This window comes from Dasypus novemcinctus, chromosome 21 (assembly GCF_030445035.2).
Source record: "Dasypus novemcinctus isolate mDasNov1 chromosome 21, mDasNov1.1.hap2, whole genome shotgun sequence".
Lineage (NCBI taxonomy): Eukaryota > Metazoa > Chordata > Mammalia > Cingulata > Dasypodidae > Dasypus > Dasypus novemcinctus.
The window spans coordinates 11,509,954-11,537,561 of NC_080693.1; the positions used below are offsets into that span (position 1 = coordinate 11,509,954).

A 27,608-nucleotide genomic window follows, 5' to 3' on the forward strand; every position below is an offset into this window, starting at 1 on the left:
AAACCTGTTACAATGTTCATATATGGGTTCATCAAGTTTCTGGGTACATTGTTGGATTTTACTCCAATCAATAATTTGGGGATAAACTTCATGTACATCCTTATGAATTTCTTTTGCTGTCTTAAATGTTTCCATTTTCTCAGTAGCTCTTCATTTTGAAAAGTTATTTAAAGAATCTTTCCAATTAGCTTTGACTATTCAATTTTGGACATGACCTTCACCAGCAGTCATGTGAATTAATTAGTAAAGGCCCAAAAGTCTAAGTGATAAAATTCATTTTTTTTCCCCAAAATCTACTGAGAATTCATTAGTGTTTGGGGAATCTTTAATTACTGTCCTCAGTATGGTCTTTGTCCAGGGGGTTGAATATAGCAGGTGAAATGCTTGATCCTTCTTCATTTGGCTTAGTTTTTTAAAATGTATTTTTTGTTTATTTTAAAAAAATACTTAGATTATAAAAATGCTACATAAAAAAAATATAAGGAGTTCCCATATGCCCCACTCCCCACACCTCCCACTTTTCCTCACATTAACAACTTCTTTCATCATTGCAATTGAGGAACACATTTTGGAGAGTTGCCACACAGCATGGATTATAGTTTACGTTGTAGTTTTGAAGGGCATAAGAAGATGAGGGCAATCTGGAACTACTACAGGGGAATCATAGGAGGGGAGTTCAGCTAAAGTGTAATCAAGAAGATCTCTTCTGATCCTCTTTCTGAGACAAGGTAATGTCAACAGAGAAATAAACTAAATTGTAAGCAACAAAGGTGTTATTTGGTGTCTTAGAATTGCAATTGAGGGAGCCCCTATTCTTGTACCCACCCAAATTGTATCCTGATTTGGTTCCTCCAAGCAAAAGTTTTTAAGCAAAAAGAAGAATATTACATAAAGTGTTCAATTGTTGATATTCAGGGTGCTCCAAATGTGCTTCAGGTTAATTAACTGAGTTCTTTATCTAATTTAAAAAAATACTACCAAAAGTAAAACCTGAGTTAAGGAGGGTTGCAGAGTATAACATTAGTATACAAAAATCAATTTCTAGCAAAGAAAATTCCAAAAGTAAAATTAAAAATAATAATGTGATTTATTATAGAAAAATGGTAAAATACTTGGGCATAGATTTAGAAAAGGAATGAAATCTTTTATTTGAAATCTACAAAAAACCTTGTTGACTTCTGGGAAAACGGCATCAGAGTAGGTAGGCAGGGCGCAACTCTCACAAAAATAATGGAGGGAGGACCAAGCTGTCTGAGGAAACTGCTTTGGCGATCTGCAGACCAGGAGAAAGGTGTGCATCATTCAGGAGTTGAGGTTCAGAGAGATGAAGAAGCTGAAACAAAACTCATGAGTTAGTAGCCCCTGTGGCCAAGAATGGCACCCTCCACTAACCCTCGGGTCAACAGCCTGGATAAAACCCATGACTCACTGTAGCAAATGAGAGGGAACAGCTGTCTTCCTCCCTGGGAAGAGGATGGGCACAGCAGAGGGTGAAAGTGCCTTCTGTTTGTGAGTTTGGCCAGTGGAGGTCTGGGAGGGCTGGGAGGGCTATGGAGTAGGGCATACAGGAATCCCCTCTGCTGAGACCAGCTCAGCAATAGGTCTGCATGAAGGGAAGGTGATGCAGAACTGAAGAAATAAAAGGACAGAAAGAAAGACACAAGAGAGGAAACAAAGATAGGACCAGAGGACTTCACAGCTTTTGAAACTGACAGACTCAATCCTAGTTTCCCCATCGTATTTATTTGAAAGCTAAGGAGCAGCTGTGGGCTACAAGAAGCTACCTGCAACATCCACAATAAGGTAATTCACAATTCAGGAGGCAACTCAGAGCATCTTGGACAGTAACAAGAAGCAACTTGCAACATCTACAGTAAGGCAACTTACAATAACAGGAAGTAACTTAGAACATCTTATACAATAACGGGAAGCCACAAATAGGTAAGCCAATTTCCCACAACACCCCTATATTTTTTTGTGAAACATTTATGTAATCTAAGTTTCTTTTATTAAAAAAAAAAAAGTATATTAAAAAAGAAAAAAGGGGGGCTGGGAGGAGTCTGACTTCCAAGCTGGTGTCTGCTCTGTCTGTATCCTCCCTTGCCTGGGATGGCTGGGGCTCCTCATGGGCCACGCAGGCATCAGAAATGCCACTCTTGGCTGCCAGCTCCTTCTTTTATGAGAGGGGTCAACCATAAAGATCTTCATGTTGCTATGCAAGCCTTGACGCTTCTAGGAATGTGTGTATCAAACTGTGACAAATTTTTCATTTAGTAGTATGTTCTAGACTCTTTGGTTGTGAAGTAATGTATTCATTAAGGGTCACCCTAAAGTTTGTGAAAAATCAAAAGCTTTTTTAGTTGAGTGGACAGATGAATTTAAGAATGACCCACAGCTGACTGATAGCAACAATGATAAAGACCCTGAAGGAACAAGAAGTCACCTTTCCTGCCATTGGCTCACAGGCTGCAGAAGAAGTCAAAGCAAACCAGGTCTTAGTAGCCAAAGACCCCGGCAGTGGCTACTATCAAGAAAGAAGAAGTCCTAGTAAAACACAGAGTTATCCTTAAGGAAGAGAGGCAACAGCCAATCCCACTTTCCAGTTGTATCCAAGTACCTCCAATCTCTTACCAAACCACCAACATGAAGGCCAAAAAGTTCTTGCTATAAATGACCTTGAAGCTGCTGAGGCTAATGCACTTACTTTTCAAGCTGGAGAAATTATGCAGTTCTCGACGACAGTGAGCCCAACTGGTAGGAAGATGAAACCCGTCAAGGCTGGGGTTATTTCCCTCTAATTCTGTGAAGGCAGATCTCACTGCTGAACCAGAAATGACTAAAATGGAAAAGACAGTACAATTCAGTGACAATGTTCAGGTGGGACCCTGAGACAAATTAAGTAGAATCACATTTTTTTATCTCTTTTTTAAAAATTATGTTGATTTCCTTTCTCTTGGTTGAAAATTGTAATTATGTTTCTAAGCTACATACTGTGTTTATTGGTAGCAGTGATAGAAATGTTTAAACTGGAAAAAGTGACTTATACTACATTTCAACATTTTCATAATTATTTAGGATATAAACACACTTTCCTTCATTCATCTTACCCCACTGCTAGTCTTTTAAATCTGTCTTTAGCACATTGTATCCTTTAATTCTTCATTAAAATAAATATAAACAGAAGAAGAAAAAAAGAAAGGAAATCTCCATAAACTAGTTTGGGCTACACATGGTTTCAGCCTCCCTTGTTTTTTGAGCATTCCTAAATCTTGAGGGACTCAATGTGACAGCTTCTCTGGATGCTTCACGCTGATTTAGGTCCTAGATTAGGATGTGAGGAATCGACTTCCTTGGCATGAAGCTGAAAGTACTCATGAGTTATTGGTCATCAGTTTTGGAGGTTTCAGGACTCAACCAACATACGGAAAAATCCAGAGACTTGTGAACATAACCATGTCATGTTGGTGAAATAGTTTACATAGATTCCCAGATACAGCCTGCTATAGCATGTTGGTTCCATGTAGCCTTGTGGCTTCTTTATGGTGTTCAGATGTCTTTAGTGTTTACAGGAACATCGTTACTTGAGGCTTTGCATGCTGTGGCAGTTTGTGATGTCTGGCTGAGACACGCATGTGCATAAACTCCAGAATGACCTCCCAACTCTGAATTTCCCTGTCAAAGAAACTCTATTTGGTTTTATTGCTTTAACATTCTCCCCTTTTAATCAGGATCCTTCTCCCAAGGCATTGCTGATCAGCATTTGGCATTACTCCCTTGTCAATGGGGAGACTCCTCCCTGGGAGTCACGCCCCATATAGGGGTGAATGTAGTTAATTTATTTGCAGAGTTTGCCTAAAGGAGAGGCCATTTTTGAGCAACAAGGAGGTGTTAAAGGGTGACTCTTTGGCATGAATTATAATTAGACTTAGTTTCATCATTACAGAAATGTTTCATAAATGCCAGCTTCTATATTGAGGGCTTGGCACATGAGCATTTTGGGTGGTAGTTGCAACTGTTCTGGAAATAAGACAATGAATAAGAGACATTGTCATGAGTATAAAATAAAAATGTACAATTAGCAAGTTTGGTAATAAGTAATGAATCTAATCTCCCCAAGATCTAAAATTTATCCAACTAAATAAATGCCTATGGGGTTGAGCAATAGCTCTGGCCTCTCTATAGAGTCTAAATTAACATAGAACCAGCAATTTGATAAGACTGCTTAGGCCAGCAACTTTTTGTATGCATGGATAAAAGGATGGTGAAGGGCAAGGAAGAAAAGGTAAGGGTGAAATGAGAAGTTTAAAAGGGACAGAGATGGACTGATGTACAAAGGAGTAAGGGAGAAATAAAACTGCAAATAAGATAACTAATAGGGTAAAAATTAAGGTTATGTCAGTGTTATTTATTTTATTTCAATCTGATGAAAATCAGGTCTGGTTCTTGGTTTAGCTGCTCATATCAGATGCCATTTATGTCTTCTGGGTGACATAAGCCTACCATAACTAGTATGTATTAATTATACAGGCCTGGTCCTGTGTTTTGGGATACCTGTCTACATCAGAAGGTTTCTCCACCTCATCCCATAATTTTAATATTGAGGTTTAAGTCCCTAGTAGATATAGATTTCCAGGCAGGGATGGGACATTTCTTTAAATGAGAAATATGAGTCCAAGAATAAATAATTTCAAGTTTAGCTACACATGGGTAGTTAAAAGTATCTGGTCCTTTCTAGTGATATTGGAGTACATCTTTGTGGAGGTGTCTTTTCCAATATACAAAATCACCAGGGTAAATATTGTGTTTCTAAATGCCTTTGTCTCCTGGGAGCACTGTAAAAGGAATGTTCTATCAAAGAATCAGTCTTCTTTAAGGTTTGGATTAGCTCCTAGTAATAGGTTAGTATATTTTCTCTTATGTGGCAAGGCTTATATAGTTTATATTCATAGGTCCCTTTTACAAATTCAAATGGGGATAATTTATGTTATACAAAATGAATGGATCTTAGATGTAGTGTGTATTTAGATAGGGCTTTTGTCCATGTTAGATTGAGGGATTCCATGAAATTGCCTTATTAAATTTTATGATACCATTTGTTCATTTTACCTCTCCAGAAAATTGAGGATGATAGAGAAGTTTTTGGTTGATGGGTAAGACCTAAATTTTTGTGTGACTCAATTTATTGCAATATTGGCTTTATTACAGTGGTCTGGAACCAATCCCACAATATCTCTAAGCTACGCCTGTAGCCTTTTATTGCTGGTTGACAAGTCTCCTGGATTTTAAATTAGTTTATAATATTTCTGAAAAAGCCAGTCTCATTTTATGACAAAAGAGAAATAAAGGTAGCCATTCACACTTCTTTTATCTATGGGTGGTTAAATTAACAGGTCTTTGTTTTATTTTTTTCTGAGTTATGACTGGTAGCTTCACAATCATGTTAAAATTCAGGTTCAGCTACATCTCAGCAGAAAGTACAAATTACTCTCCATTCCGAAAATTTGTCATTGAGGGCCCATGACAAGATAAACTACTTTGAGACACTTTTCACAGCTCAGGATATCCCTCCATTCTGACAAACTGCACACCACTCACCACTCATCATTGAGGCCACTCTCTTTCCTTGTCCCTCTGACATGAATGAAGCTGTGACTTCTGGGAGGCACCTGAACACTCAGATTTTCATTTGAGGAGTTTTCCTGGGGAAATTCAGGTGGAGCTACTATGATGTCTGGAGCCTATGGGTTGGCATAGTCTCTTGAAACAACCCTGAATGCTTGTTAAGATCAGGAACATGAGTGTGCTTCTAGAATGGTTGGTGTTTGAGGTCTAGATTCTTCAGCTGATTCCTCTTTCACTACAACAACAGGAAAATCATAATTATCAGGTGGGTCACTGTTCTTCTTTTATTAGGATTAGCACTAACATGACTACTGGGACTTCATGTGTTGAATTAGTTCCTGTTGATTTGCTGGAAAATCCAGAACTTCCTCAGCCCCCATGAGCTGGAGATATTAGGTGGACATATTGGGGGATGTACACTAGTCAGAGGAACAGGTACTGCATTGCATGGAGATGGTAGTGATGAAAGGGGGACTGGATGGTTCTGTTTGAGGGTGGTCTTAGCTGGCTATGATGTCTGCTAGCATCTTTCCTTACAATATTGTCTGAAATAATAGTCCTTAAGTAATCATTATCTGGAAGAGAAGGAAGATTATAAGAACCTCACTGGTGAGCTCAGATTGATCATAGGTGAACCAAAAGCTTTTTCATCATATCCTGCTGCACTAGTAATGGTGGGACTGGAAGGAGGACAGGATGTACTATTGACAGTTGATGGGGCAAACTTCTTCATGAACTTCTTCAATCTCTGAGGTGCTATTATGGGGTGTGACAATTTTAGATTATTTTATGAATCCCAAAAAGAGAAAGATTATGGTTGTGGATTAATCTGTTACTCTGGGTATGATACCCTTTGATTGCATTGAATTCAGCTGAGTTACCTTTGATTAGATTACCTCTTAAGATTGCTTTGAGGACTTTTTAATTCAAGCACATCACAGGGGACACAGATTGAGTCCCCACCCCATTGGTGGGTCTGATATAAATGGACACTCACACAGACAGACACAGAGAGAGCTCTGTCATTTTTTATTCTGCCATGTGACAGAAAGGAGAAAGCTCAAACAGTGGGAGCCCAAGGGAGAGATGAGCTATTTTGCTTGCTAGTTTATAGCTGACCTTAGGAAGAGCACAGACCAGCTGAGACTTATATAGGAAGCCCGAAGATGCAAGCCTTATGCCAGCCTGCAGCTGAAATCAGGAAGAGGCAGAGGAGCTGAGCCTGAGAGGAAGCCCAGAATGGGAAGGCTGAAATCTCACGGAGATCACCAGCCAACTTGCTTCAACATGTGGCAGCTGACTTTGTGAGAAAGCAACTAAAGCTGGACTTTTTATTGCCTTGTAACTGTAAGCTTTTACCTCAAATAAATACCCTTTATAAAAACCAACAGATTTCCAGTATTTTGCATCAACAGCCCATTGACAGACTAATATATGGGGTTTTGCTGGTCAGTACACACCACCTGGAGGACCTGGAGGGTCTCTAACTCCAGGACAGTGTTGTCCAATAGAAAGAAAATGTGTTCCACTTAGCTAATTTAAAATTTTCTAATAGCCACGTTAAAGAAAGTAAAAAAGAAAAAAGTCAAATTAATTTTCATAGTTTAAATATTATATCAACATGAATCAATTTGAAATATTTTCAACTAAGAAATAACAAAGCTGCAAGGCAACAAAAGCATTTATTTGGGGTCTTAGAATTGAAATTAGGGGAGCACCTAATGCGGTAGCCACCCATATTTCATCCTGTCTTGGCATTTCCAGGCAAGGATTTTTAGAGGAAAGTAAGATCAGAGGAGTGGTTTGTGGTTGGTGGATATTTGGGGTACTCCAATTGTCCTTAAGTTTAGATTGTTGAAGTTATTTATCTTGTAGTTTGTGTTGTGGTCCCAATGTCCTTGGGGTTTTGAGAACATTGCTGCTTGAGGCTTTGTATACTTTGGCAGTTTGTGATAGCTGGCTGAGACCTCCAGACACTATTTTTAATCTCTTAGCTAAAGTACCTCAATTTTGTTTTATTCTTTTAATGCCATTAACAGTGAGATACTTTACATTCTTTTTCTCATTATGTCTTTGAACTCAGTGTGTACTTTAAACTCAGCATCTTTCTCAATTCCGACAAGTCCCATTGCAGGTGATCAATAGCTACCTGTTGCTGGTGACTACCATATTGGACATTTCAGCTCTAGAACTTTCACCACTTGAACTCAAATGTGAAAGATAAATTGAGTTCTTAGTTTAACCTAGCTTTTCAGGTTCAGAAGATTGGAACCATAAGTCTCTACATTTGCATCCCTCTTGCCTAGAACTAGGGATGCACATAATATATGTACAATAGCCCCAATTCAGTCATTTCATGGAATCTCCATTTTATGACATTTATATGACATGTGAAAGAATTATGCACATTCTTTCTCCAGCTGAGACATGGCAGAACACTTTCAAAAAGAAAGCAGATGGGGAATCAGCTGTGGCTCAGTTAGTTGGGCTCCTGTCTACCATATGGGAGGCTCTGGGTTCATGTCCCTTGGCCTCCTTGTGAAGGCAGGCTTGCCTGCATGCTGCAGAGGGCCATCAGGCCCGCAAGCACCACAGAGAGCTGACTCAGCAAGGTGACACAACAAAAAAGGGAGACAAGCAAAAGCACAGGAGAGTGCGCAGTGAATGGACACAGAGAGCAGACAGCAAGCAAGCAGCAAGGGGGGAAATAAAATTAAAAAAAGAAATAAGGAAGGAAGGAGGGAGGGAGGAAGGAAGAAAGGAAGGAGGGAGGGAGGGAGGGAGGGAGATGTCCTGTCTGTCAGGCCTATTTTGAGAAACCCACATATTTAAAATGTGTATGCATCTGCTGCCACCACTTTATCAACTCCTGCCAGATGCATACCACCAGGAGAGTTTTTTGTGTCCTTTCTGCTCATTGGACTCTCAGAATGATGACATTAGGACAAATTGTCATCTGGGGAAACAGGTTTCCAAAATCAGGGAACTGGAACACCACCTGAATGCTGTTCTACAGATGAACCCAAGGATGCTGACTTTCCAAGGTAAGGAAACTGTGCAAACTGCTTCTCTACCCACAAAGCATCCTGGAATAAGCAACTGGCAAAATACTTTCCATTAAACACTAGCAGAATATTAGCACCTAAAACATCTGTGCCCCTGGGCACATCAAAATGTAGATTAGAATCACCTGGAGATTCTACAGGAACTAAAATACCTAAGTCATTGTATAGACCTATTCTGTCCGATCCTATAGCCACAGATGGCCATTCAGAACTGGAATTGGGGATAGTGCCTCATGGAAATGACAATATAGTGGAAATAGTAGGTTAAATAAAATATAGCATTTAAATAAATTTCACCTGTTTCTTATATTTCTTAATGTGTCTAACTAGAAAATCGACATATAACATGTGGCTCCTATCGTAATTCTCTTGGTAAGCACTGCCTAATCCTGGCATCTCAAACTTGAATATGCATTAAATTACTGAAAATCTTGTTAAAATGCAGATTCATATTCTTTAATTGGTTGACCTGAGAATCTGGATTTTGAGGGGAGCCCAGGTGTTGCTGGGGCTGCTAGTTGGACCACACTCTGAGAGTCAAGGCCCTGCACTAAGTGAACATGACCAGCTCTCTGGCTGTGAGCCCCAGGAACCTGCCACGTTAAAAGCCCCCACTAATCCACAGTCAGTGTAGACAGCCACAAGAGTGAGTGGATTTATCCCAGTGTTCAGAATCCCAAGCAGTGGGTGGTGTTTTTTCCTGTAGATTTATGTCCAGCTGCAGACTCTGACCCTGCATCCTGCAGTGTGTGCTGCCCCCACTGACTGACCTAATGTTATAGAAAATAATACCTGATCCAGTTTCACAGCTTAACTCTCACTTATTTTTGTAAGAGTAAGGTAAATGGTTAAAGTGAGTTCTCTGATCATATTCCTGGATAACAGTGATGAAGTAGGATGCCAGAGCCGATCTGACAGACCCTCAAAAGCCAGCTCATGTTTTCCCTATTCCTGGTGTGTTACAATGTGTCACATAATCCATGGGGGCATTTGGAGTTAAAATATGAGTGTGCTTTGTTTTATATCTTGGGACAAAACATCTGTGAAAAGAATGAACTTATTTTCTGTTTATTTTCTAATTGTTTTTCTTTTTACTTTAATGTTTGGGGTAGGGAAAGGTCTCCCAAGTTTGTTTCCCCAGGAAAGTTTTGATTTAAGGAAAAATCAAAATTAAGAAAATAATTTCAGTGATTAACTCAGACCTTTGCATTAAAAGTGAATTTTGAGTATGATCTGTCCTTTTGCTGAACTTCTTATTTTCCTTCCACAGTGGATATGACCTTGGATTTTGACATGTGCCACAACCATCTCATCATTTCTGATGAATGGAGGCATGTCTGTTGTGGACATAGCAACCAGCCCCTGGAAGAGTGCCCTGCGAGATAACAGCTACAGGTTTTGTGTCCTGGGCTCAGGTCACTTATGGCCTCCATTACTGGGAGGTGGGCATGGTAACAAGCAAAGAATGGGACCTGGATATTTGCAAGTAATCTATTCAATGAGAAGGAAAGTTCTTAATGTCTTCAGAAATTGAATTGTGGACACTGAATTTGAGAAAAGGAAAATGCTTTTCTGACAACACTATACCAAATATTGTTCTTCAGGTAAACCCCAGTTGTACCAAATGGGAGATTTTCCTGGATTTAAATATGGACACCTTACTTTTTATAAAATTAGTGATGGATCCCATATTTTTACATTTACCAAGATTTCTGCTTCTGAGCCACTGTGGCCATTCCAAGAAATGATGATCAAAGTTTCTTGAGTATCTCTTCTCCAGTGTTTCCAAGTATCCTCCAGCATAGCCCAAAAAAGACAAAGCCAAGAACAACAAAGCACTTTTTCTGAAATTTACATAGTGTTTATATCTATGGCTTTTCTACTTGGTTCATACATGGTACAGAGTACTAGAAAAAAATGTGGATTATCTTACCAATCAGAAACATGAAAACTTCATTAAAATATAATTTTCATTTTAAACATTAAATGTTATGGTCAAATTTGTTACATGTTATATTTCTATTCCTATAGTAAGTCCTGAACTCTCAAATAAATTTGAAACGTTTTTCTATTACCGTAAGATCAACTTCACTATTTTTGTAGGTGATGAATTAAATAAACACTTGGATGTGACCAAATGGATTACCTAATTTTGTAAATGATATGAAATACTAATACTGTTAATTCACAGTAATCACAGAGAACTGGTTAAATGCTTGAAAAAATCCAGAAGTGACAATTTTATCTAACACTTGCTTGGACATATGCTTTTCTAGGTCAGCAGTGAGGTGTCATGTGTTTTATTAATTTTTATTCAAAGTTTATTTCAGATTAAAAAACAAAGTAACAGATGAAAGGTAAACATGGAAGCATCACTCCAAAAAATGTTCTGTCCAAACACTTTTCTTTCATCTAATCTCAAAAACAAACTCAATTGCACATGTGTTTTAGAATTTGAACTGTTTGATCTCAAATGTACTCTGGTAACTTTCAAAATGCTCAACACTTCCTTCTTGATTGTTCCATCTGACATCTTCAGTATTGCTTTCACCTCCTGTTCCTGAAATAGACACGGTCACTGTGAAGACTGGATGTTATATGCTAGGTGTTGATTTTCCTATCACAATTTGTTTCTTCTCCCCATGGCTATATTTAACCACCTGCTAGCATTGTTATGAATTTCTTGAAGTTTAAAATTTTAAGAATAGTCCTATATAAAATATGGAAGAATCGTTGAAGAAGATATTCCAGAGTTTACTTTGTCTATTTTAAACTGACATCAGACAAGCCCAAACTCAAAGTTGCATACACGTACTGGGGAAATATAAAATATTATTAAATAATTTAAAGGTGCATATTCCACAAAGAGAGAAATCCCAGGACAAAATATGAGGAGTCAACTTGAAGTCACATGATTAAGCAATTTGGGATTGTGTTGCTTAATACAAGTATTTGGAAGCATATAATTTGCCATTGGTCAAATGGGGATTTGTACAACTTAATATTTCTTAAATAATTACAATTTTGAAGTAATGCTCTGTTCTCACAAATAGCAGAAAACTTTCCTATGTCCTAGCAAGAATGCGGGGAAGTTGATCTCAAACTAGAGTTGACACTGGAAAAAGAACTGTCAGAAACTGAAAGCTAAAGTCAGTGATTCAGCCTGCTGAGGAGCCTAATTTCTCTTTCTTGGATTAAGGAATTCCTGGGCTAAGAAGTTATCATCAACACGACTCTTGGGTGAGAATAAATCATGTCACCTTAGTAGATTTCAAGAGTCTTGAAGACAGGGACCACATTTTTGACTCCTGCTGCTCCCTCAGTGAACTTAGTCACCTACTAACCATTCACAGAGCCCAGCTCCTAGCAAAAAACCAAAATGCCATGCACCCCTCTCTGAGCCTCCATGTGCCTAGAGGTTGCCATTAGATATTGTGCTGGCCAATAAGGTATAAAGGCATTATGCTGGGTGCCTTATGGAGGAGGTTTTGCTGCCACAGTATAGCCTGGTGAAGAAAGCCTTCCCAACACCTGGCTTTCCTGTCTTTAAATGCCTGGGGATGCTGTAACCACCCTGTACCCAGGAGGGAGCAAAGGTGGATCTGAAATCCAGTCACTCTGGAGAGAGTAGACAAAGGGGATGTAGAAATCAGTCATTTGCCATCAACAGCATCTTCCCTGATCTGTTATCCCCTACCCTGTATATTTATGTTCTGCAAGGGACACATAATAAGAAATCAATGAATAGCTATATAAATAACTATATTCCTTATCAGAAATGGGATTTTCAAATATTTCCTCATCTTTGGTGGGTTATCTTTTCACATTCTTGGCAGTGTCTTTTGATAAACAAAGATGAACACTCAGTCTTTTGACAAATGTCTACTTTCTTGTAATTTGCAATGTTCAGAGCATGGAACAGCTAGCAGTTTCCTGAGTAATGGTTTTGGCTCTAAATCAGAGCCCCATATGCTTGCAACCTTGTGGACAATTTAATGCCATGCTTCTGTGTCATGGTCTGCCAGTGGCTCCATTCAGTGAGCAATTGTGCTCTCCTCGCTTGTCCAGCAGATCCGCACCTGAGTCCTCAGCCATGCACACTTTACTCAAGCTGTTATCACCTTTTTCTCCTCTTATTTGCTTGATTCTCCCTTCACTGTAAACATGCTCAATCTCTGGTTTTGAATTTGTGAGCCACTGTTTGCTTAATCTCTAGACCAGCAAGGTGCATTGAATCTTTTCTTCTCTGATAGAAGAATCATCATTCAGGTATGGAATCTGGTGATTGCTTCTTCCATATGGACCCACAAGTCTCTTCTCTATTAAGAGAGGAAACATTAACTACAAGGCAGTCATGCATTAGAAACTGCATGTCTCAGGAAGGGAGGTTCCTTAGATAATGCTGCTAGATGAGGTTGTAATGTGTTGTGAGGGAAAGTTTCAATAAAGACCCCAGATACTTAGGCAAATGATAGTCTTTCCCTCACAAGGTACCCCTGAAATAGAATTAAACATACATTTCAAAATTTTGGAAGAGAGACACAAATGATATTATATTTAATAAATTCTAAAAACTAAAATGGAAAATAGAAAATCTTGTTTTCAGATGACAGCCATGTATATGTAAATTGTCTCCATGAATTGACATATAGAATATTACATTGATAAAAAATAAAGGTTTTGGATAAAATTCTAATGCATAAAATGGAATGTATCCCTTTGGATAGTAAAGAACACCTGGAAATATTATTAAATTTCGTAAGTCAGAATCAAATATATGGTATTCCACCATGAAGAGGAATTAAATTCATATTTGATACTGGAATTGGAGCATTATTTCTTCATCTAATTATACCTACATTAGAGGCTGAGAAATATTTATATACAAATATAGGCTCATATTCTTTTATACTTCTCACTTTATTATTTTTTTATTAGAATACTTGTGAAAATACAAAACAATCATGCATGAAAAACAGGATTTCCATGCACCAGCCAACCAACAACTTGCATTGATGTGGAACACTGTTATAACTGATGATACCACATATTTATAATTGTACTATTAATTAAAGTCCATTATTTAACTTAGGATTCACATTTTGTGTATTTGTTATAATTTTTATTCTGTTACCATGTAGAAATCTGAAAATTTCCTTCCTGGATCCACACTGCCATGAAGAAAATGGAATGATTAGATTCTTAATCAAATATAATTATTATGGAAATTGTTATAGAGGAGGAAAGAAAGGACTTATCTGCATTTCTTATTAAGCAAGTAAAATTAAAGAAAGATGGGGAATTATATGTGTTATCATTTGGAATAAAATCAAAAGATCCTTTATTCATTAACTTTATTACAAAAAAAATCTCTAACACTTTCTGCCATAGATGGGGAAATATCAGAAGTCATCCTAGTTCCCTAGTACATGAGGAGAATCATTATCCACTCTGCAGTGTTCAAACCCACTAGCAAATATAGAAGCTTTCTTAGAGAATTTGTCTGATTTATCATTTGATATTATAGAAAATGAGAGAAAAATAACTGCATGTGTTCAGGCAGAATTTTAAAATGTATTTAAATAAATATTGGAAATGTGACTGAATGAAAAGTTTCTGGGCCTTGATCTCATATTAAATACACTTATTTGCCTAGATTATTTTATCCTGTGAATGCTGAAGTATACAGGCCCAAGATGAAAATGATATTTGCATTGATTGATTTTTAAAGATTGCCATTTTATTTCCTGTATCTTGATTTCTGGGTTAGCCTTTTCTTAATGTCAAAGATTGCATATTATTTGGTGATATTGCGACTATTCTTTATTTTTTGTGTGTGTTATTTTAAAATTTTATACTTTGACTCCCAGGAAGACTGTAGCACGTAAGTAGATATGAGCAACTCGCCATCATCACACAATTCATCCTCATGGATATCTCAAGCTCCCAGGAGCTGCAAGTTGTGCAAGGTCTGTTCTTCTTAGTGATTTATCTGGGAGCATTGACTGGGAATCTTCTATTATTGTCATAGTGCAAACCCATGTCTACACTCTTCAATGTATTTATTTATAGGCAATTTATCTCTGATAGTTCTTTGCTGCATTTCAGTTACTGTTCCCAAAGTGGTTGTGAATTTCTGTCAGGTAATACATCAGTTTTTCTCACAGCATGTGCTGCTCAAATTTCCTGCCACTCTCTGCACTATGGACTCACCATCGCCCCATGTCTGTGCACACAGGCGGCTGGTGGCTCCTGGGCAGGTGGGTTGGTCAGCTCTGCCATCCACACAGGCACATATCCAGGCTCCCTTCCACAGGGGCGAATGTAATCTATCAGCATTTCTGTGAAGTACCTCAAACTTTGAGGATCTCATCTTTAGATGATTAGTTTTCTGAGTTTGTGGTCCTAGCTATGAATATAGGCATAGGCTTAATATGTTCTGCTTTGTTGTTTCTATCATACATTTATATATTTTCAGTGGTGCTTAGCACACATTCCATGGAAGCCCATAATAAAGCCTTATCCACCTGCACTCCACAGTTGGCAGTTCTACTTATATTTACAATTTCTGGAATTATTGCTGTCTTAGGTCCTATTGCAGATGGAGCATCTCTTAGCAATCTGCTCACAGGCATGTCTGCACCATGTGTCCCCATTCATCAACTCCCTCACTTGTAGTCTCCAGAACAGAGAGATTAACACTGCTGTAGGCAGAATGTTCAACAGGTATTTAGAGTGTCCAACCAGGTTTATCCGTGATTAAAAAATACATAAAAACAAAATTTGAAAGGATTGTCATTTATATTTGATGTACATTGTTAGGTTTAAATCTTTCCTTGTAAAATATCTAGAGTTATCTTGTCTAGTTATATTTTGCTGTTTACACGTGGCAGCCAGCTCTGTGTCTCTGTGTCATACTCTTTCATATCCTAGGTTTAGAGGTAAAAACAATGTGTGGAATTATATAAGACTGTGCCTTACATGGTGGGAATGTAGGTGGGAATATGGAGGGTTCAGCCTCCATGGAGGGCTGTATGGCAGTGTCTAAAGAAATTGAATATATATTCAGGCTGAGTATATACCCAGAAGAATTGAGAGCAGTGACACCAATAGACATCTGCACACCTATGTTCATAGAGATATTATTCATGGTTGCCAAAACATGGAAACAACCCAGGTGTCCATTAGTCAATGAATGGATAAACAAACTGTGGTGTGATGCATGATGGAATATTATGCAGCTCTAAGAAGAAATGATGTAGTGAAGCATGTGAAAACATGTATGAACCTGGAGGACATTATACTGAGTGAAGCAAGCCAGTCACAAAAGGACAAATACTGTATGTTTGTGCTAGTATGAACTAAATATATAACATAATTTCATGGCATTAACTTAAATATGGGCAGAAGAAAATAAAATGAGAGTAGATAAGGGAAAGCTGAGGACTCATCTGTGCAGAACTGGTCAACAGGTTGTTTGTGAATCTTCGGAAATGAATAGAAATAGTGAAAGCACATCATAGTGTTTGTAACTAGCAGAACTATTCTAGGTATGATAGCGGTTGAAAGGGAACATCTAAGGTCATATATTACTAAAAGGAAAGCTAAAAACTGTAACATGGGTCTTCACGTAAAATATGAATATGGGTACTACTGCATATCTAAGACTGTTTTTACAAACTATGAATACAAACTAGATTGACAGAAAAAGAATAGCAGCAATATACAGCAGGGGAAGCATAGAGAGATTGAGAGTTGAATGAGTTTTTTGCTTTTTGTTTATTAGTATTATTGAAATAATGAAAATTCTCTATAATGATTGAAGTGATTAATACACAACTATGTAATTATATCAAATATCAGTGATTGTACACTTGGATGAATTGTATTCTTTATTAATATGTATCATTAAAATCGATTGACAGTAATTGATCAAAACTATATTTCCCAATGTCTCTTTGAGACTCTTAGAATCTTGCTAAACTCCTTTCTTTTCTATTCATTCTCTTCCTTTTTTTCTTTCATGACAAAAATTACTGTAGTTCCCACTCCCAGACCACTGTTTCATCCCCTCCCAATCTTAGGTACTTTAACCGTTTTTCCTTTTAATTTCATTATTAGAGTTGTGCATTTATAGAACAATCATGCTGAAATTAGAGGATTTCCATATATCACCCTATTATTAACACTCTGAATTGGTATATTTTTTTGTTATAGTTGTTGAAAGTACATTTTTAGAACTGTATTATTAATTATAGTCCATGGTGTAGGTAAGGATTCACTGTGTAAGACAGTTCATGGATTACTTTTTATTTTTTATTCTTATTGTTATATATACAATTTAACATTTCCCTTTTTATAAGTTTTATTGAGATATATTCACACCACCAAACAATCCATCCAAGTGTACAATCAGTGGCTTTCAGTATAATTACAGAGTTATACATTCATAACCACAATTAATTTTAGAAAATATTCATTAACCAAAAAAGAAAATAAACTATGGCTTAGCTGTAACCTCTCAATACCTCTGTCCTCCTCCAGGCCTTTATAATCACTAATCTAATTCTGCCTCTATAGATTTATTTATATTTACATTTTATAATGGAATCATACCATATATAAGTTTGTGTATGGTTTCTTTCACTTAACATAATGATTTTTAATTTTTGTAATTATTTTTAAAATTAGATAAGTAGGTTTACATAAAATTATGTAAAAAACTAAATTTACATTATTATGTAATAATTTGTCTTTGTTATAATTGATGAAGGAATAGTAAAATATTACTATAGTCCATAGTTTGCACTAGGTGTATTTTCCCCCATATGGCACCCTATAATTTACACCTTGTAATAGTGAGGCATATATTTTATAGTTCATGAAAGACCATTCTTTATTTGGACTATTTACCACATAATCATCCACCCCAGGTTTCACTGTGTTATACAATAACATGTTTTATCTCTAGCTTTCCTTCTAACAACATTCAAGAGTGAAAACTCCCACTTTCTACTACAACACACATAATTCAGTGCAATTATATATTACACTCACAAAAATGTACTGCCATCACTTCTACCTATTTCCAAATATTTACAATCAACCTAAATAGAAATTCTGCACAAAGTAAGCATCAATTCCACATTCTCTACCCTCCTTCTATCTCCTGGGAACCTATATTCTAGATTCAAAGTCTATGAATTTGCTTGTTATAATTAGTTCATATTATTGAGATCATACAATATTTGCCCATATGCATCTGACTTATTTGATTCAACATAATGTCCTCAAGGTTCATCTATGTTGTCATTTGCATAAGGATTCCGTTCCTTCTTACAGCTGGATAATATTCCACCATAGGTCTATAGCATAAAATTGTTTATCCATTAATCATTTGATGGATCCATCTTTTGGCAATTGTGAATAATGTTGCTATGAACATTGGTATGCAAAAGTATTTTTGCATCCCTACTTTAAGTTCTTCAGGGTATATAACTAGAGTGGGAGTGTGAAATCATATGGCAATTCTATACTTAGGTTCCTGAGGAAGCACTAAACTTTTACAGCACTTGCACCATTTTACATTCCCACCAGCAGTGAGTTACTGTTCCTCTTTTTCCACATCCTGTCCAACATCAATAGTTTTCTTTTTTTAAAATGGTGGTCATACTATAAGGTGTGAGATGACCTCATTGTGGATTTGATTTACAATTCCCTATTAGGTAGGGATGTTGAGCAATTTTTCATATACTTTATAGTCATTTGTATTTCTTCCTTGGAAAGGATGTCTATTCAAGTCATTTGTCCATTTTGTAATTGGGTTGTCTTTTTATTGCTTAGTGGTGGAATTTCTTTATATAGTTTGGATATCAAACACTTAGCAGATATGTAGGTTCCAAATATTTTCTGCCATTGAGTTGGCTGCCTTTTCATTTCCTTGACAAAGTCCTCTGAGGTGTAAAAGCTTTTAATTTTGAGGATATCCCTTTCTCTATTTTTTTCTTCTTTTGCTTGTGCTTTGGTTTTAAAGTCTAAGAAACCATTGGTTAACGCAAGAACTTGAAGATGCTTCCTTACATTTTCTTCTGGTACTTTTATAAGTCCTGGCCTTTGTATTTAGCTCTTGAATCCATTTTGAGTTAATTTTTGTATAGGGTGAAAGTTGTACTTCTTCCTTTCCAGACTGTATTCTTCTATTTCTTCTTCTTACGTGACTGCTTTGGCTACAACTTCTAGCACAATGTTGAATAATAATAATACTTTCACTTTTGATGCTGCTGATTCTCTATATTCCTTTTTTATTCTCAATTTCACTTATCTCTGCCCTAATCTTTCCTTTATTTCCTTTTATTCCTTTATGTTTAGTCTGCTGTTCTTTTTTCTAGTTCTTCTAGGTGTGTATTTAACTTTTCAATTTTAATTTTTTCTTCTTTTTTTAATGTGGGCATTTAGGGGCATAAATTTCCCTTTTCTCACTGCTTTTGCTGCATCCATTAGTTTCTTTATATTGCATCTTCATATTCATTAATATGGAGATATTTACTAAGTTTTTGCAGTTTTTTTTGATCCACTAACTGTTTGAGTGTGTTTACCTCCAAATATTTGTCAATTTTCCATTTCTCCACCTATTAACTGTTTTCAGCCTCATTCCATTATGATATATGTATATCATCAATATATTGTACCAACGCCTTCTTGCCTACATATTTTCTGAATGAGAAATCCACACTTAATCTTACTGCAGTTCTCAGAGTAAGTGTTTTGCATAATTTTAATCTTTTAAAATTTATTGAGTCTTGTATTTTGACTTATCATGTGGTCTTTCCTGGACAATGATCCATGAGCACTTGAGAAGAATATATAACCTGCTGTTTTGGCAGACAATGTTCTGTATTTATGTTAGGTCCAGCTCATTCATCAAATTTCTCATGTTCTCTATTTCCTTATTGATCTTATTTCCAAATGTTCTATTTGTAAGAGTCTTGTACTGAATTCTCCAACTATTATTTCAGAAATGTCTGTATCTTCCTTTGCTTTTGCCAGTTTTTGCCTCATGTATTTTAGGGTACCCTGGTTAGGTGCATATTTGCTTATGATTGCTATTTCTATGTGGTGCATTGCCCTTTTTATTAATATCTGATGCTCTTATTTGTCTTTTGTGTGCTGCCTGGGCACCCATCCTACTTTGGCTGAGCCCTTTTCTCAACACTGACCCCTGCCCAAGTTAATAAGCAGCTTTCCAGCCCTGGCGCATAACCCCCGTAACCCCCCCTCCCCCGGAACCTAAACGCAGGTCTATGGCCACCACCCCTCCCACACACCTCCCTCCAAATCCACAGGCCAGTCCCAAATAATAAGCTCACCATCCCCACCGACCTTGGACCTCTAGGCCCTTTTATCTTTGCACACCGATTTGCCTTAAACTAACTAATCCTTGACGTGCGCTGTAGCCTCGGTTTCCCATTGTGCCACACCTGAGCTCCACCTGGGCCTCACCCAGCCTCCAATTTAAAATCCAACTTAACTCGCTTGAAACACTGTCTTTTGTGCTTCTGGTAGTCTTTCAGAAATGTGATGCATCTATTAAATTGCCTTTTTGATCAAATGGGGTATATTTTTAAATCATAGGAAAAAGATCAACTTTTGGCTAGCACCTGAGCCCTCATAAATGGCTAGTTCTCATGTGGAGCAGTCTGTCCCATGCTAGCTTATCATTAAAGGGAAAACCCCTCAAATGCTATTTGGACCTAACTTTCTAGGAAAGGAAAGGAGGAAGCGGTGCTCTCTCCAGAAAAGGCTGAGCTCCCTTGGTCGCTGACTCCCGCGATGAGGATAGCCGGCTGCGGTCCCTGCAAGGAGGGGCTGCGCCCCAGGCTCTGTGCTCCCGTGGAGGATCCCTACCCCGACCACTGGGGAACCCGGTCACGTGCCTGCTAGGGTCCTTTGCCAAGACTCAGAGCCATGTTTAGAGGAGAAAGGCTGGCAAAGGCAGCCGCCCTTGCGGAGGAAGGGGCAAGCGCTTCAACTTGTAACCCCCTTTCCCCCATTTAACAGGCTTCTGGAAACTCCCAAACAGCAACCTTTCGCCTAGACCCGGGAGATTCCCATCAGGAATTTATGTAAATACAGGCAGTTATTGAGAAAGTGAAACGCAAACCACGCTTTGTGGGTATTTCTGGCCCCAGTAATACAGCCTTGAGTACAGGGGGCGCTCCACTGAGCAGGTGCCTGCACCAGAAACCGCCTCGGCCTGCGGCCCCCCACTCCTGCTCGGAAGACGCCCGGTCCTGACCCGGCACGGAGGCCCCTGCCTGCGACACTGCAGGGCCAGGTGCCAGCTTGTCTGAGCCCGCGGAGCGCAGTGGAGGCGCAGGCGCAGACGCGGCCTCGCGGTTCAAATCTCGCTCTGTCCACACGCCCTGCTGGCGGGCACGTCTGACCCTCCTCCCACCAGCGCCCCTCCGGTGGCCTGGCCGGGCCAGAGACCTTCCAGCCTTGTCCTCGTGGCTGTGTGCGCCCCGCTTTTGTTCACCTTGCGGCCCGAGGGCCTCCCCAAGGACGCCTGCTGCGCCCGCCATCAAGACCGGGGTAAAAAAGGGAAGGAGTGAGGCGCGCGGAGGCCGTGGTGTTTCCCCAGTCGTGCCCGAACCCGCCCCTTGGACCCTCGAGGCTTCGAGTTAACCTGCAGCTTCTGTCCCGCTTGGTCCCCGCGCGTCCCGCTTCCCCGCGGCAAGTCGTCCGTGTCCCCCCCCCTTCCCCCCCCCACCCCCCCCCCCGCGCAGCGCCCTCCCCTCGGCCAGGGCGGCCGGTCCCCGCGGTCCTGCTGCTGCGCTCGGCGGCCAGCGGGGTCAGAGCCGGCCTCGGCCCCCGGGGCTGATCCTTCCCGCCTGTGCGGGGCCCCACGGCCAAGGGGCCTGGGGGTGGGGGTGGGGGAACGGTCCCTCCCGCCCACGTGCGGCCCCACGCGGGGACTGCCGGGCCCGGCTCTTCCCAGCGACTTTATTTTTTTTTATTTTAATTATTTATTTATTATTATTTTTTAAATTACATTAAAAAAAAATGAGGTCCCATTCAACCCCACCGCCCCCGCCCCCCACTCCCCCCACAGCAACACTCTCTCCCATCATCATGACACATCCATTGCACCTGGTAAGTTCATCTCTGAGCATCACTGCACCCCATAGTCAATGGTCCACATCATAGCCCAGACTCTCTCACATTCCATCCAGTGGGCCCTGGGGGGGATCTACAATGTCCCGTAATTGTCCGTGAAGCACTATCCAGGACAACTCCACCTCCCGAAAACGCCTCTACATCTCATCTCTTCCTCCCATTCCCCAAACCCAGCAGCCACCATGTCTACCCTTCCCACACCCATTCCACATTTTCTCTGTGGACATTGGATTGGTTGTGTCCATTGCACATGTATGTCAAGTGGGGGCTTAGATTCCACATGGATACTGGATGCACTCCTCCTGCTTTCAGTTGTAGACACTCTAGGCTCCATGGTGTGGTGGTTGACCTTCTTCAACTGCATGTTAGCTGAGTGGAGTAAGTCCAATAAATCAAAGTGTAGGAGCTGAAGTCTGTTGAGGCTCTGGGCCTGGGTGTCATATTATCAGTCCAGAGATTCAAATCCCCTACATATATCTTAAACCCAGCACCAACTACAATTCCAATAAAGTAGCATGCAAGTCTTGTGAAAAGAGATCCCCTCTGAGTCCAATTCCATCACGCAGAAACACCAGCTCCAAAGAAGGGCCATCTGTCATGGCAGTGAACCCATTCTGCCATGACCATAGAACCCGTGGGTCTCTTTATCCCTCAAAAGAACCAATAGCTGGGGTTGTATCTACCTTATCTGTCTCTTAGACTCTGTTCAGTTGTACATAGGGGTATTCCTTCTGACAACCTCCAGACTCATTTTTAGAGACTCACAGCCTTATAATCTCATTTCTCCTTTCCATTTCCCCCTTACATTAGGTCAAACAGCTTCCCGAAGTCATGTTATTATATGTAGACAGGTATATTCTGCTGTTCCGCATTGAATCTTTAATTCAAGGTCATTTTCTAGTTGCTTCTTCAGCTGGTATGTGGTAGTGATCCCTCGGTGCCAGGGAGGCTCATCCCCGGGTGTCGTGTCCCACGCTGGGGGGAATGCATCGCATCTACACGCTGAGTTTGGCTGTGAGAGTGGCCACATTTGAGTAACATGAAGGCTGTCAGGAGGAAACCCCCAGGCACAATGCTACTCTAGGCCTTGTTCTTATTGCAGGTGTATAGGCTCAAAAGTGTAGCCATTAGTATCAAGAGCCCACTGTTGGTCCCTCCTTCCTTCCTGGTTCTTGCCGTTGCACCTGGAGGATTGCCACTGCTCTCCCAGGGCCCACACCAGTGACCCCCCGGCCAGGAGCCTAGTACCCCCCCAGCTGTTGTTTTTAATTGTTTCCACTATGAGTATATATAGACATTACCATATACCCTGGGCATATGCCCTGTATAACTCCCTGTCAACTATATATATCCTGTCAATAACATCCCATATCAGTATTCCTCCGCTGCCATTGTTGAACCACTCTGTGATCCAAAACTTCCCGTAAAGTGAATCCCAACATAATGTCAGCTTCAGAAGAGTCTTAGATCACCGAAATTCATATATACAATATACAGTACTTCCCCAGATCCACCATAAAACCTTTTCCCTTCCACAGCAATAATCTTTTAACTTATTCATATCATATTTCCTGAAACTGATGTACAGATCCCGAAACTATAGTTTTCAAACAAGGTGACATCTGTGCTTACTATGTGGTCCATACTTTAGGTTGTACAGTTTTCTAAATTTTTTAGTTATCCTATATTTTGTCTTATGGTTTTCATTATTAGTCTGTCGTCCCCTATATGTTTTTGGTGTAATATTAGCTGTTTTATATTCATCCTCATGTACTCTCACATAACTCCTCTCTTGCCCCCTTATTTACCTTTGTTCCATCCATTCCACATCCATTTTCCCCTCCCCTTAGGGCCCACAACGCCTGCCAATCTAATGCCCTGGGAGCCGTCCTTTCTCACGAGAGATACAGTTCTCTCTATTCCACGGCATTAGTCTTCCCCAGGATATGGGTCCACCCCACCCAATGGTAGAACCCACCTTGGCAAAATGAGCCTTCAGCTATTCCCTCGGAGTCCGTCCCGCATCAGACCATCCCCCCTGAGCGTCCTAACCAGGTAACCCTCCTACTTATACTTTGATACGTTTTACTCAACATTTTGTTCTCAACGAACATCTGACACTCTCCCATGTTCGTATGTTGCCCCTCCCTCCCACCTATTTCTTGGACAATATTACCCCTCTGCCCATCCCCAGCCCCCCTCAAACCCAGAAAACCCCACCCGAAGGTAACCCCTTGCCCCCATTTTGTCCCTTCTTTGTCCCAGCGACTTTAAAGACGCAGTTGGCCCGGGGCCTGAGGGTGGCGAGGCCGTGACCCGGGACTCGGCGGATCTCCACCAGGTGCGTTCCCCTTGGCAGCCGCGGGCCCCAGTTCAGAGCGGCGCGGTCTAAGTAGGGAGCTGCTCCGCCCGCAGCCGCCGCACCCGCTAGCCCCGGCCCCTTGGCGGGTACTGTCTCCCGAGCCGCCCTCTGCTCTCCGCGCCCCGAGGTGCCAGGAGACTCCCTGGTCTAAAAGCCGCCAGGCTGGGGTCGGGTCGAGAAGGCAGCTCTTTGTCTCTTTTAAGAGTTTTTCATGTTAATGTCTATTTTATCAGATATTATTATAACTACCCCATATCTTTTTGGGTTACTGTTTGAGTAGAATATCTTTTTCCAGCTTTTCTCTTTCCACTTATTTGTATCCTTGGGTCTACGTCGAGTCCCTTGTAGATAGCATATAGATGGGTCATACTTTTTTGTTGTTGCTTTTTCTGTCATTTATTTATTTTTAAATTAAAGTGAATAGATTACAAGGAATGTTACATTAAAAACATTTTTTAAAAAAACATGAGGTTTCCATATAACCCACTCCCCATCCCCCATCACATCATTTTTGTAAATTGTATTTTTTTTGAAGATATATACATCACAAAAAAATGTTACATTAAAAAATATAAGAGGTTCCTGTATATCCCCTCCCCCCACCCCAACAACCTCCCTCATCATTGTGGCACACTCATTGCGCTTGGTGAACACATTTGGGGGCACTGCTGCACTACACAGATAATAGTTTACCCTGTAGTTCTCACTCTCCCCCAGTATATTCAGTAGGTTAAGGCAGGATATATAAAGTCCAGTATCTGACCCTGCAATATCATTTAGGACAACTCAAAATTCCAAAAATGCCACCGCATCGCATCTCTTCTACCCTCTCCCTGCCCTCAGCAACTACTGTGGCCACTTTAATCCTTTCTGACAATCTGTGTCATTGATTATGGAGATTAATCCATTAACATTCAATGTGATTACTGTAAATGCAGATCTTCAACCATTTTATCCTTTTTAAAATAGTGTTCCCTTTATTTTTAAAACATAACATACATACAAAATGTGCATAAATCACTACCTAATTTAATCAACATTATTGAGATATAATTTTAAGTGCGTACTTGGAGTTTTGATGAATGTTAATGTACTTGTAATCACCATCGTTATCAAGATAACAGATCATCTCCATTACCGCCAAATTCCTCATGACTCTTTACAATCAATCCCCACCCCATATCCCTGGCCTTAGGCACCCAATGATCTGCTTTCTTCAATATGGATTAGTTACACCCTTCTTGAATTTCAAATAAATGGAATAATGCAGTGTTTACTCTTTTTTTTTTAAAGATTTACTTTTTATTCACTGCCCCCTTGTTGTTTGTGCTCACTGTCCACTCTGTGTGTCCATTTGCTGTGTGCTCTCTGTGTCTGCTCCTTTCCATCCTTTCCATCTCTCTGGGAGACACTTGAACCAAACCTTGGATCTCCTATGTGGGAGAGACACACTCAATTGCTTGAGGCACCTCAGCTCCCTGGTTTGTTGTGTGTCTCATTGCCTTTCCGCTTTGTGTCTCTTTGTTGCATTATCCCACCAAGCCTGCCTGTTGAGCCAGCTGGCTGTCTTGCTTGTTTTCTCCAGGAGGCACCAGGACCAAACCAGGACCTCTCATGTGGTAGGTGGGCGCTCAATTGCTTAAGCCACATTTGCTTCCCCAGTGTATATTCTTTTGCTCTATTTCTTTTACTTAACATAATGCTTTACAGATTCAACCACATTATTATGTGTATCAGGAGTTTATTACTTTTTATTGCTAAACAACATTCCATTGAATGGTGTACAAGTATGTTTATAGGTTCACTGATTATTTCTTTTGCAGGGTCTAATGTGCTAACCTGCTGTTAAATCTGTCCAGTGAAGTTTTATTTCCAATCTTGTATTCTTCATCTCTAAAAATTCCATTTGGTTCTTTTTTTTTACAACTTTTGTTTTTCTCCTTATTTTGTTCATGTTTTCCTTTGAACATATTTATATTAGCTGCTTTAACATCTTTATTTGTTTCCAGCATCTCTGCCTTGTCTGGATTTGTTTCTATCGATTGATTTGTATTCTAGTTCTGGGTGACATTTGCTTCTTTCCAATTTTATAATTTTTATTTAGATCATGGCTATTGCAACTTTTAAAAAAAATCATTGAGTACTGCAGTTTGTTGTCTTCATTTTAAAACTTTGTTTTGACATGCAGTCAACCCGTCAAGGTTTATTTTTAAGCTTTCTTGGAGCAGGGTTAGCGTAGCTTTATTTTAAGGTAGAGTGTCTCAACAGCAGCCCTGTTGACGTTTTGGGCCCAAAACTGTCCTGTGAGTTGTACTGTGTTTAACAACATCCCTAGCCTCCACCAACTGGATGGCTGTAGCATGTCATCCCCAATTGTAACAACCACAATGTCTGCAGAAAGTGCCAAATGTCCCCCGGAGAACAAAATCCCCCCCGTGGGGAAGCACTTCTGCGCGGCTCCACTAGTCATGGTGGGGCAGGACCCTTCTGGGTGTCTGCCACATGCCCTAGGTCTTCAGCACGGATGCCCAGGCTGGCTGATCAGAACTTGAATGTTTCCTAGTCCTCTTGAGCTCTGGAAATTGTTTGGCTTACAGCGTATGGTTATCCTTTGCCCAGCCTTATACATTCTCACCTGGAAACTACTTACCAACAGGCTTAAAAGGAACCTTGTGCGTATCTCTGAAGTTCTTTATCTAAGCAAATTTCTCCTTCTGGTTCTCTGCCCGAGTCCCAACCCTCGCCACTACCCAGAACTTCAAATCCTGTTTCCTTAACTCAGCAAGGGTACTGTACTTATGTTTTTATGTGTCGTACCTTATTATTAGCTCTCTTTTTACCTTTTTAGTGATTAATAATCTTCATTTCTATAGTCTCCTCTAACCATCTCTCCTCTCTTTTCCTTTCACCTGCAGATTCCCTTTAGTATTTCTTAAAATGCAGAAAATGATGAATGCTCTCAGTTTCTGTTTATCGCTGTGTATTTTTAAATCCCCTTGGTTTTGAAGGACAGTTTTGCCAGATAAAGAATCAATGGTTGGTAGTTTTTCTATTTCAGTACCTTAAATATAGCATACCACTGCGTTCTCACCTGCAGTTTCTGATGATGAATCAGTACTTGATTTTCTCTTCCTGCTTCCAGGTTTTGCTCTTTATCTTTGACGTTTGACACTCTGATTAGTATGTGTCTCAGTCTAGGTCTATGAGGATTTATTCTGTTTGAAGTGTGTTGTGCTTCTTGGACATGTATATTTATGTTTTTCATAAGAGTGCAGAAAAGAATGGCCATTATTTCCGCAAATACTTTTTCTGCCTTTTTTTTTTCCTTCTCCTGTCCTTCAAGGATGGCCATGATGTATATGTTTTTGTGCTTCATGCTGTCA

General features: G+C 39.8%; 1 long non-coding RNA gene across 1 annotated transcript in view; it reads left to right on the plus strand.

Annotated features, from left to right (window-relative positions):
- Positions 1 to 27,608, plus strand: part of LOC131274957 (uncharacterized) — a 649,760-nt gene that overhangs the window by 297,369 nt on the left and 324,783 nt on the right. The gene's annotated exons all lie outside the window — the stretch shown is intronic.